We start from the raw sequence: 13,927 nt of genomic DNA on the forward strand, positions 1-13,927 counted from the left end.
AGATTTTGTTTGAGTGTATCTAAGCTGTAAAGTGTGGAAAATATGACGGATGACAGACAATAAAGGATCACAGACAGAGAGGATTAGAACAAAAAAAAGTGTGGAGTTTAAATACAAAAAAAAAAAAACTTAATAACTGTTCTATGCTGTTTGATAACTAGAAAATTAGAAATGGATGATGTTGAATGAATTTCCTGAAATCAGGAAGGTCTGCCGCTGTAGATGGTCTTGGTGGGAGATCATTATGATTGGATCTGTACTGCTAGCTTCAGTGAGTCGACGTTAAACAGCTGTCAGCACAGACACTGACATAAGGAGGAGGAAAATTTTGAAGGTCAAAAGACTGGCTAGCCTGAATATAAGCCTTGTCAAACACACTGACCGCTGTGGCATCAGAGAATGATCTTCCAACTAAGCAAAAGTATATCTAAGCGCAAGTAGCAATTACTGGTCGAGTAAGTGGCACAAACGACAGCAAAAAACTGTGAGTAGAATTACTTATCATATAAATGCAAATATTTGACCAACAGCTGGCATATTACCAAATTAAGAAATAGAGAATCGGCAGTGAATATTCATGTTCTGATACTGTATATTTTGACCACTAGATGGTGCTGCCATATCGTTTGGACACTAAGTGGTACTGCCTCCAAATTAACATAGTGACATAAAAACTAAATTTCCAAACAAATTTAAAATGGTGATAGAAAAAAATAGTAAAAGAATAAGTCTGAAGATGGCCTCTCCAAAGATGTGTTGAATGCTGAATAAGCAGTAAACAATTCAAGTAAAATGGTAGAATATATAGTATGTACTCAGATTATCATGAGAAAAATAATCAAATTTATTCCAATTATATGTAGAAATACAAGCACAACGTCTGCTGGTACAGACCTCAAATTGACCACCAGGAATGTTAACCATGTCAAATTGCAAGGCTTTGGGAATTTCCAATTCTGTGGGATGCCATGATAGAAGAAGTAAAAGTCTTTAAAAAAAAAGCAGCAGAATATCAAGGAAACCAAAACAGGTGCTTGATATAGTGAGAATAAATGTATATGCAGTAAATTTAAATGGAAAGTAAGAGTCTTGAAGGGAACAAACCCTAATCTTATTTGGGTCTCCAAAATAATGTCCCAAAAGTTTGCTTTCCAAATTCTCTAAATATCTAATCAATGGTCTGAAATAAATTTATTATCTAAAGTAAAAATCTGAACTCCATAGATATTAAAGTGCAACATATGAACATAATATTTCTCTCAGGGCATAACTATGACAATAGCTTTATTTGTGATCACAAAGACAAGGCTACAACGAATTGTTAAAATATCTGACATTTGCAAAGTGGATTACAGTTTTATAAGCAGTTGAAAGAACTGGATAGCTCAACATTATCAAGTCAACTCAAGTTACTCAGTAACATGACATGAAAATACTTAAAAGATATAAAAGATACTTCAAGTACATTTGTCTTTTCAAGCCAGCCATTCAGATTTCCACTTCAATAATAGAAAATGTATCACATTAGAAGTGGCCTTTGCGATGAGCTGAGCTAAAAATAAATGTTTGTCCTCATCATGATTTTTCAAGGGTTTCATGAGTGTCCATCCCCTCACGTTAAAAATACCACAGTACAAAGTAAATGCAGCTCCTTCCAGCTGAGCCCCCCAATAAAATCTAAAAGGTTGACCATTTACGAATCCTTTCAGAGAGAAAGAATAGAATCTTGTTTGGTGCTGGATGGCATTCACAGTCAATCTTGAGTCCTAGGAATATCAGATAATTCTGCCCATTCTCTCTCCTTGCCATTTGGCCACATCATTCTCTGCTCTCTTATCTCTGACAGAGCAGCCCCCTCCTCTCCACTATAGCCTTGACCTCCAGACTGGGCCACAGCTCCTTGATCAGAAGAAAAACAACAGCTACCTGTCAGAACTTGGAAAGACTAGCACTACCCATTGTATCTTTTTTGTTTACACTGAAAAGCAAGACAAAGGAAAATATATATTTAGTATATTTACAAACCCAATTCCAAAAAAGTTGGGATACTGTACAAATTGTGAATAAAAACAGAATCCAGTGATGTGGAAGTTTCAAATTTCAATATTTTATTCAGAATACAATATAAATGACATATCAAATGTTTAAACTGAGAAAATGTATCATTTTAAGGGAAAAATAAGTTGATTTTAAATTTCATGTCATCAACACATCTAAAAAAAAAGTTGGGACAAGGCATGTTTACCACTGTGTGGCATTCCCTCTTCAGTCTGCAAACATCTGAGGATACAAGTTGATCAAGTTTAGGAATAGGAATGTTGTCCCATTCTGGTCTAACACATGCTTCTAGTTGCTCAACTGTCTTCAGTCTTCTATGTCGCATCTTCCTCTTTATGATGCACCAAATGATTTCTATGGGTGAAAGATTTGGACTGCAGACTGGCCATTTCAGCACCCGTATCCTACTTCTACACAGCCATTTACATTTACGTTTACATTTAATCATTTAGCAGATGTTTTTATCCAAAGCGACTTACTGTACAAATTAGAAAAATAGAAGCAATCAGACCAACAAGAGAACAACAGTATACAAGTGCAATGACAAGTCTCAGTTAGTCTAGCGCAGAACACGTAGTCAGAAGGTTTTTTTTTTCTCTCAAGAATATGATAGACAAGAAAAGAAAAGAAAAGGTAAGTGGTAGTATTAGTTGGTTAAGTGCTGGCGAAAAAGATTAGTCTTTAGATGATTGTTTGAAAATGAGTAAAGACTCGATTGTTCAAATTGAGATTGTGAGGTCATTCCACTAGCTGGGCACAGTCCGGGAAAAGGTCAGTGAGAGTGATTTTGAACTTCTTTGGGATGGCACCACAAGGTGTCGTTCACTTGCAGAATGCAAACTTCTGCAGGGCACATAAGATTGACCTAGTGAGTTTGGCATATTGGTGCTGTGCCAGTGGTCGTCTTGTAGGCAAGTATCAGTACCTTGAATTTGATGCAAGCAGCTACTGGTAGCCAGTGTAACCTGATGAGGAGAGGAGTAACCTGAGCTTTTTTTGGCTCATTGAAGACAACCCTCGCTGCTGCATTCTGGATCAGTTGCAGAGGCTTGATAGTACATGAAGGAAGGCCCGCCAGGAGAGCATTACAATAGTCCAGTCTGGAGAGAACAAGAGTTTGGACAAGAAGTTGGATGGCTTGCTCTGACAGAAAGGGTCCAATCTTCCTAATGTTGTATAAGGCAAATCTGGACCAGGTCGTTGTATCATTATGGTCTGTGAAGCTTAACTGATTATCTAGAGAAGTTGTGATGAAACGATGAGTTAGCTGGAACCACCAGCAGTTCTGTCTTAGTAAGGTTTGAAGGTGATGGTCATTCCAGCTAGAAATGTCACTCAGACAGGCTGAAATGCGAGCAACTACCATTGGGTCATCTGTTTGGAATGAGAAGCAGAGTTGAGTGTTATCAGCATAGCAGTGATAGGAAAAACCATGCTTCTGAATCACAGATCCTAATGACGTCATGTAGATGGAGAAGAGAAGTGGTCCAAGTACTGAGCCTTGAGGAACCCCAGTAGCAAGTTGTTGTGACTTAGAAACTTTACGCCTCCAAGATACTCTGAAGGATCTTTCTGAGAGGTAGGAGTTAAACCACAGGAGTGCGTTTCCAGAGATGCCCATCTTTCTGAGGGTGGACAGTAGAATCTGTTGATTGATGGTGTCAAATGCAGCAGACAGATCCAGCAAGATGAGTACTGAGGATTTTGAAGCTGCTATTACCAGTCGCAGGGCTTAAGTAACCGAGAGCAGTGTACAAGAAGCATAGAGAGCTGGTTGAACACAATTCGCTCAAGTGTCTTTTCAATGAATAGAAGGGATACTGGTCAGAAAAAAGAAACAGAGTATGCCATTAGCATAGTTTAGCAGGTTAAAAAACACTCATTCAATCATTATTCAGAGAAAATGCTACCAAAAAGGGTTTTAGCAACCAAAAATATGTGATATTTAATCAGGCATTTGGTTTCAACAACACTCACTGAAAGCAGTACTGAACCTACATTAATGAACAGGACTTAAATGGTTCTAAGCAATTTGAGGAATTGATTAATGTGGAAGTGTGGGAAATTATAGTCATCCATTAGGCAATCAGTGTCTTTTCTTTAACTAATGATGAGGCCAGGCAGAACCACTTTGATTCATTAGATGGTGTACAAAAGACTGATTCCAGTGTGACATTGTGTCACGCCTAGACTGTCAACCACCTCAGAACCGTTCAGCTTTGCTGCATGATTATAATAAATATACCGTAATATGCTTTAACTGAAATTTTGGGGTTTTGCTTCAGGACCCAGTTTTACATTGTACACTAAAAGGCAAGCCACAGTACCATTACTGTTTAATTAATAATATGAGATTCATTAATATCATTATTAATTGTATATACAAACTGTTTTTGACTATCCTTGAGGAATTCCTTTTTTCAGTGTATGTCTTTGCAGTTATCATCATTACAGCATATGACTGCAGTGTCTTTCACTGAAATTTTGAATCTTTTATTTAACCAAGAAGTTAAAAAAATGGAAAGGAAACAAACATTAAAGGTATAGTTTACTCAAAAATTAAAATTTGATGTTTATTTGCTTACCCCCAGGGCATCGAAGATGTAAGTGACTTTCTTCAGTAGAATACATTTTTAGAATTTTTTTAGAACAAACCATTTCAGTCTGTCCGTCTTATAATGGAGGTGAATGAGAATCACAGCTAAAACATACAATAAGACAAACACACACACACACACACACACAACCAAATTAAGACCTGTGACTCGTGATGATACACTTATGTGTAAAGACACAAAATGATGGGTCTGTGCAAGAAACTGAACAGTATTTATTTAGGTTTTTTTTTTTTTTTTTTTTTCTCTGATTCACTCAATGTCCGAACTGATAGAACTCTCCTTAGCGCAATCTCAGCAGCATGCGAGTGAGGTGTCTCCTTCTTCTTCTTGCTTTATGGCGGATTGCAGACTTATAAGTACATTACTGCCATTGATATCTTAAATGGACCATTGACAGTCTATCTACAATCTCAATTAGGAGTGTCAGTGGTCCACTTGAGAGATAGGTGGCAGTAATGCACTTCATTTGTGATCCGCCATAAAGCAAGAAGAAGAATACTTCTCACACGCCTGCTGCTAAGAACGCAAGTTCTAACTGTTCGGACATTGTGTAAAAACGATATAAATACTGTTCAGTTTCTTGCATAGAATGATCTGTAGGTGTCTTTACAAATGAGTGTATTGTAACGAGCCATAGGGTTTAATTTGTTTGTTTATGTTTTGTTTGTTTTATTGTATATTTTAGCCGTTATTCCCATTCACATCCATTATAAGACTGACTGACTGCAACAGTTTATGTTAAAAATCCCTGTTTGTGTTCTACTGAAGAAACAAAGTCACCTACATCTTGGATGCCCTGGAGGTAAGCAGATAAACATCAAATTTTCTTTTTTGGGTGAACCATCCCTTTAAGTCACTGAATCATTCAGTCGAATTTAATCACATGGATTAATGTATTTTATTCATTCGTTCATAACTCACACTCAACCCCCCAAATTATAGATTTTTCTTTTATGGCAAAAGATATTAAGTATGTTCCATGAAGATATTTTGTACATTTTCTACAATAAATATATCAAAACTTAGTTAAATACATTGCTAAGTACCTGGTTTGGACAATTTACAGGTGATTTTTTTCAGATTCCTTTTTCCTCTTTCTCTCTCCTCTTCTTCTCTGATGTCAGTTCCTCAACACACAGATGAGACTATATTGAGCTGCCAGGCTCACTGGATTGAGCTGGAACAGATGGACATTCTTGCATTTCAGTTGGATTTGGTCCAGTGAAAAAGCTGTCTATCATTACTCAAACCACTTTTATCCATGCAAATTGTTGAAATCAATGTCAATGCATGACCTTCGCATGTATAAGCATATGTGTGAAAATGTGTGCTGCTGTCCGTGAATGAAAAAGGTTTAAAACTACTCTAAAAATAGTACATGGCTTCTGCTTCCTACTGGAATAATATCATAATTTTTTAGCTACTAATGTCATGTGATTCTGATCTATTACAGCACAATTGGAAAAGCAGTGTGCTTCCATTTTTAATTAAAGAATAATGGTAAAACTTCCATATCTTACATGCTAGTAATTATGGACCGGGTTTGATAAGGTTTGATAAGACTGATTTAAGTATTTCCTTTACCCAGTGAAGCAAAACATAGGAACGTTTGAGCTCGAACAACTTAAGGACATTAACGAGGAGAAGAATGATTTTCTTATTAATAAAAGGTCACTATTATGCTAATTAACTTGTGAAAGAATAGTTTTACTTGATATTATTCAATCATGGTCAAAGTTTTTTGTGAGAGCACTATAACTGCACCAAAAATGATTCAAAGGGTAAAAAAGAAAACACCTATTCTTAAAAACAAGAGAAACAAAAAGGCCTGTTAAAGAACATCAACCAGTGCTTTTTTCAACCATAAGAAACTGGTAAATTATTTTGAGATTGCTACTTATTGCAGAATCAAATAATTTTTCGTTTTTTGTTGTTGCAATCAATCATTTTAACAGAAACAAAAACATATCAAATTAATACATTGATTAATTTTTGAAAGAAAAGAAAAAGCACTATAAAACCTGTAATCCACAAGTATGCCTGTAAAAAATAATAAATTAAAAATAAAAAAAATCATATATGACAAAAAGGAAAGTACCAACACTAAAAAATACCCCTTAAAAGGCTGTCAGATTCTAGCAGCATTTTTATCTGCTATAAAGTTTGTGGCAATATGTATTGAAAAAAGGTTTCATGATTGCTCATTAATGTTGAATCAAACCTTTGCTACAATAGTCTTGAAAATGTATTCACCATTTCTGTCACCTTATTTCCAATACAATCAATAGAAAACCTGCTGTGTGCAGGACGTCAGTCAAGGCCACGGGCAACAGAGCATGAATAGAACCGCAAAAATCTACAACACAATGGAAAACAGAGATGAACTTCCTGTGCACAGTGGAGTGCAGTCATTTAATTACGTGTGAGTGCAACATACGTTATCTAGCCCGGCGAAAATGAAATTAGGTGCAGGGTGATTCAGATCTAACTCAGCTGGTATTAAACCCTAAATCAGAGCAGCAACAATAGAAGCTTGGGACGTGACCGTATTTTCAACGACACAGTTTCTTTTACTAAGTTATCCCTTTTATAGTGCACTACAAGACTTGAAATGAGAATTACAATTTGTGACTTAAGGGTTTGCAAATGTGTACATTCTCTTATACCAGAGTTTGATGGTGTTAACCATTTAAGTGTAACTTGGGATACGACTGGCTAGCTTGAAGATGAGCCTTGGGGCTTCTCAGTTTGAGCCCTTGGAGTCGACTCTAAATGAAATTGATGTGGAAGTGATGCTTCACTTACGTTTGAGCAAGCAGAATTTGGCCCTCTGGAAAAACGAAACGTAACAAGATTACCCAGACAGACGGGCCATGGCAAAAGAAAGTGAACAGCGAGTAACCTGATTTTACACAAACACAGAAAAGAGTATGAGGAGAGTTTTATCACATACAACACTAGTGTGTCTGCAGCCCTGGTAATGCTGATAGTCCCATTCTGAATTTGCCAGAATATGTTTTCTAGTCAATGTCATTAATCAAAGTTTGAATGTATCATTGATTAACTCACGATGTTTATGTCAAAACCCAGAGTGCTGTATGTATAATTTCGCCTCAAAATCACCAATTTTTAGCAACTGTCTGGATTAACCTGAATTATAATTTTGCGTTAACAAACAATAATCACAAAATTGGACCTAAGCACATGCTCACAGTGACCAAAAAACACCATGAGAAATATTACTCTCAAATCAGCCTGATATGTGTAGCATTTTATGAAGAGGGCAAGGTTTTCAAGAACCATTCTTTCGTTTTTGTATTCTTTTTCATCTTGATTGATTGAGTCACTTAAGTATTCAAACAGGGATTTTTGAGGCTGTGCTAACTGTGCTCTAGGCATTCATTTCGGCTAGATAGGATAAGGCAAAGATAATGTGAGAGGAGTTTGAAGAACAAACTTGTACTCGAATTTCTGTATTTGTTTATTTTTTTGATATAGCGACAATGCATGTTAATGAACATTAATATGAAATACAAATGTAAACAAGCTGGATCATAGCAACATTGCTGGTTACATCCGCAGGAAGGTACACACAGATACTCATAAAATACATACAGCACTACATAAAAGTACCTCAAAACACATTATTTAAAATATCTAAGTATAATGTTTACAGAACTGATTCATCATAAGCCACTTTTTAAGATTATAATTAAAAGTATAAGTGGAACATTGTCTATTGACTGCGGTAAACCATTCCAATATTTACTCCCTATTACAGACAATGCTTTCTGTCCAAAATATGTTCACCTACAATAAATGGCAACCCCTCTAATGATAGAACTAGTAACAATACAACATACCTCTGTTTTCTAAATGATTGCAGCAGAGGTGGGGCATGCCACCTTTTTTTATGTTACAGTAATTAAATGGGGGGGGGGGGTTATCCAACACTTTTATCACCTTACAATGATTCTATTGACTGTTGAATGACCAACTATTAAAACAATACTCAATATGTGATAAAACCATTGAATGTAAATACAACCTGGCAGCACCGACTGTCAGAAATGGCTTAGTATACTTAAAAACCTTAAGTAAAATTGTACAATGTTAGACAGATTTTCAGACACAACTTTTAAATGTAAGAGAATCCAAAGTAACCCCAATATATATAAATTCCTCAACAACTCCAAGCTCCTCCCCTCTCAGGAATACATTTGAAAGTGTCATATCTACCTATTGTTTTGCAGAAATCATATACACACTTTTGTTTTGTGTGTGTTCAATAATAAACCTGATCTGGTAAGCCAATTCTGAACACTGAAGCAGAAGTTAAAGAATTCCAAGATTTTTCGAAGTCATTAACATGTGTAAATATTACTACATCATCAGCATACATCTGAACATTTACATCTTTACATACTCCAGGTAAATCATTTTAAATAAAGTGAAAATAAAATTGGTACCAAAATGGAACCTTGTGGAACCCCCTTAGTGCAAACAAGGTAAGAAGATTTTGTACCATCAATACAAATAAAAAGTTTCCTGCTTAACCCTTTAACTGCCGCTCGACCAAATGGTTGAGCACATTTTGAGTCACTATATTTTATTGAGAGGAGTACCTAACTTAATTCAAGCTGATTGAGCCATCTCTACCATCTGGTAGAGGTATGTTAAGCCAAAAAAAATCAACAGCATTTGTCACAACACTTCTTCTTTGATGGATGTCAGAGAGAAAGAAATCACTCCTGCCATGTAAACTGTTTTTGGTGAAATTTTGCAAGGTAAGCATATTTTTTTGACATATTACACTGTAAGAGCCCTAACTTTACAAAATTATTTTACTTGGTGCCATGAAAAAACTTTAGTATGTTTTCAATAATTTTTCAAAAACGTGCTCAACCAAATGGTTGATTTGTCACTTTATGGTAAACGTAGAAAAGCTAAGCTAATGTTTTAAAAATTATGGGACGTGTTGGAAAAAAATACATTGAGTGTGGTAACTAATGACATAAGGAGATAAGAAATGCAAACAAAAAATGTTTTTTTCTTGGTGGGGCAGTTAAAGGGTTAAAAGATATGATTTCATCCAAAATATTTGCCTCATCTGAAAAAATAAAAATGTGTTTGTTTAGATAAAAGTCTTGATGGAAGAAAGAAACTTGATGATTAACAATGTCAAATGCCATCTTTGAATCTAAAAAGACAGCACCACCACACACACTTGAACCATTTTTTATATATACAAATGTATTTATTTCCTTTCTTGTTTAAATTGTTTTTCACTGTAAATATTATGAAACACACAGACACACACACAGACACACACGAACACACACACACACACACAAGCATATATCTTTAAAACTCAAACCTATCATCTCATTCTCTCTTCACTGATATACTGTATCACTCCCTCTGACAACTGATTTGAATGTAACGCCTGATTTAACATGGGCAACAACTTTCCAAGGCATATCCATGTTTACGCATGATAAAGCAGCAGGTGCTCAGTAAACACAGCTAGCATTAGCACTGACTGACCCAAACTGGAGGAACAAGGAAGAACATGGTATGCAGTAATGGAGGTTTCTCTCATGCTGTGCTCTGAAGTGGCTTTACCCCCAGCAGGGTGGAATGGAGGGAGATTAGTGTTGCTGAATGTGGAGATGACCTTCAGCCCTCTATCTTTGTGAGGATGGAAAGTGTGGTTTGTGTAATGATAGCTTTGAAAACTGTGAAGAAAAATGCTATGAATAAGGTGAAAGGATCAGTGCTTTTATCACATCAACAAGTGTACAGGCATCGCATACTTTAGCATGGGGTTCTACAAACATGAGGCTTTTTATAATAATATGGTGTTATGAATGCTTTTTTTCCACAAAGTCAGTTGGCAGTTTGACTATTATGCTTTTAAACGATTCCAGGTTGTCAACAGGATCCAAAAATTAACACTGAAATAATTAAAAGGTAAACTTACTGAATAACCATGGTAAATATTTTAAATGAAAGTGTTAGAATAACTGATGTAAGTAGTCATTGAAAGTCATACATAATTTAACAATATTTAATTATGCATTCATACATTTTGTTTGTTTAGTACATAATTTTTTTTTCAGTGTATATACTGTGCAATGCATAAAGTATTTATAAACAGTACATTCTATTGTTTGATTTGATTACATGACCAGAAAATGCATTTGGAACTGTAATCAAAATAAATCTATTCTACTCTTCAGTATAATGTTTTTTTTTTTATTTCACTATTCTGAAATATGAAATTCTCAGATGCAGACGGATGGACAGTCAGACCTGTTGAATCCTCAATGACAGGATTATGAGATTAAAGCAGAACATGGGAGATGGTGTTATAACAAAGTAAATCCCAGGTTTCCCCTGGGTGACAAGCTTAAAGCACATCTCTAATCTCAAACCCTGATGATTTAAGAGTTTGAGATTGAGGCTGAGCACCACAAAAGTGTGAATTTATATGTGTGCGTGAGAGAATGAGAGTGTTCTTAATAAAAGGAGATACAGATTCCACAGACAGGAGAAAAAAAACTGAGTGAACTGGATTACTAGGGGGAAGGAGGAGTAAATAAGGAAATGAAATTAGGGAAATGAAAAGCCGGCATCTGTTGCCAACTCGACTTCTGCCCAAACAGTCTCTGTGGATAGTCTACCAACAGCTGGAAGCCACTGATAAGCAACAAAGCCAGAGAGAGAAAAAGGGTAGCTGGGGAATGTCTATACAATAAGTTTAGAATATTTCTTAAGTTTGGAAGGTGGAGTGAACTGAACATCGCATGTGTACATTGCATAAGAAATAATTTTAAATTCTGAAAATTCAAAGTATTTTGTCTAAAAGAATCAGCATGTAAAAAAAAACATCCACTAGCCCATTTTTCATCTCACCCTATTTCCTTTTCCGCAATAAGATTATTAAAAGTCAAATTTTTCCTTGCATGCACGTTTTTTTGTTAATAATAATTTTTTGCAGAGGTTTAAAGTATTGAACACATTTATAAATTATAACATTTCATTTCAGCATTCACCACAAATATTACCTTGTATTAGTTCTTGTCTTCCTCTAAACATTAACTATTTACCACAAAATTTAAGCGGGAAAGTTTATTTCTGAAAATGGTTTGTTTATTGATTGCTTTGAATAAATGAGATCTTCAAAACCACATTAGGCTGCTAACATTTAGCATTTTGCCACCAGACAGAAAAATCTAGTAACTCTCCCCCTACAACTGGCAGAATAAATAGAAGCCATTTAATCCCTTTTTATTAATTTTTTTTTTTTTCACTAATAGGCTGCTTTGCAAATGTTTGATACACCTCCCGGCAAACATTTGTCTGTTCCAACAAGAGAAAAATGTTGGCTCTAAATCTTCTCCCAGCAGAACCATTTCTACAGAATATCTAATGAACCATGAATGGACCTTCTCAGTAAACAAAGATGAATAATTAAAGAAATGAAGTATTTAAGCATGACACTTCAAAGCTGCCATCTAATCAAGTTCATTGCTTTACAATATGAAAACCTCCTTTCACCTGGCAACTGCAGCCTGCCAAAAGAATTCAGATTCAAACTACGTAAGCTATATAAATATCTTTAATTTTACACAGTGAAAGCAAACCAGAAAGTAAGAATTGGCTATATGACATACAGTATATATAAATAACTCACTCAAGACAGACATTATTCAACCTTTAATCTTGTATTCTATTGCATGAACTTTTCAGAAATGTGACTGGCATTCAATCCAGAAATGTAGTTCCTTGGTGTCACTTTGACCCTTGCAATGATACATTACACTAAAACACAATAAGTAACTGGAAATATGAAACTGTAAAGAGTGTATAGCAATGTTAGAATGTGAAATATTACAATATTTAATGTTGCTGTACTACCATTTCCATGGAATTGGCAAACTGAGTTATCAGGTTAAAGTTTGCTTATAATAAATAAGAAGTTTGTGTATGATTAGGAAAATTGCTTAAATAAATAAATTAAAAAAACATGTCTCTCAGACCAAAGCAGAATATGAGGAATAAAGCAAACCACATAAAATTAAACATACTGAATCCTTTCCCTATAATGTTTTTAACAAAACTGAACCACACAAAGAGTCAGTAAGATAATCTCCTTCATCCCTGTAAACCCTAGCTGCCTGCAACTCTTTGAAAAATATTATAAGGTTAAATGCACACGCTCACACACAAGCTAGATGTGACTGAAATCTGACAGAAGGTTCTACAGCAGAGTGTTCTGTCAATTCACACTGGAGTCTATTTTTAAGCTCTGCCATGCCACTGTGGTGATTAATTCGAAATTTTCTTTGAGCATATGTTCAAATAAATCAGGTAACATATGTTCTGAGAGCCTAAAAAAAAAAAAAAAAACATTTAGATATTTTTGCAATCTACAGTATGTAATTGAATTAATAACGTTCAGTATGTTTATAGCGTTAACATTTGAACTGACCAGGAAAGGTGAAGGTTGAACTAATTACTACAAAATGGTATGCAACAAAGAAAAAAAATATCTGATTTCTTAATTTTTTTTTTATTTGAGGTCATTCTCGTCTATTAAGAAAATAATGCATTTAAAGATTCTAGCTCATGTATGCATCTGTGCTATGTATTTATGTACTTACATTTGAATATTTCCTGGAACAACTCAGTTGCCATCCTCCAGTGTGGATAAAACTAGCAAGCAATCAATATTCAAAAGTGCATCATGTACTTATTTTTGAGATAAACACCTTTACCAGAATAATAATTTGCATAGTTTGGGTCACCACTTCAGGTGTGCATTATATTCTAATAATTAAATGGACCGGAGTCATACAGTAATTGTATTTCAAGACATTTGTCAGGTTTTGTCCTAATTCATAATTTCTTCCATGCTTCCATTGAAGGGCTCCAGGTTGCTCCTAAATGGGGTTATTTTGGGCTGGGGCTGTCACGGGCTGCCAGACAAGTAACATTATTAAAAATCAGTAACCAAAAATAACTATAGTATGTAATCACCAAAATGCAAGTATTATTCTGATTTTATTACATTTAGAGTAAGTGGCGAATAGTGGATATAGCTACTGTATATTGCAACTATTGAAAGTACAAGGTTGTGCTGCTGAGGCGAGGCTCATGCAGCCTTTCCAGGAGATATCAAAAACTCATAATCCTGAGGTAAAGATTAAAAATGGAACGTTTTATATTTAAATTATACATTTAGT

This window comes from Carassius auratus, chromosome 16 (assembly GCF_003368295.1).
Source record: "Carassius auratus strain Wakin chromosome 16, ASM336829v1, whole genome shotgun sequence".
NCBI lineage: Eukaryota > Metazoa > Chordata > Actinopteri > Cypriniformes > Cyprinidae > Carassius > Carassius auratus.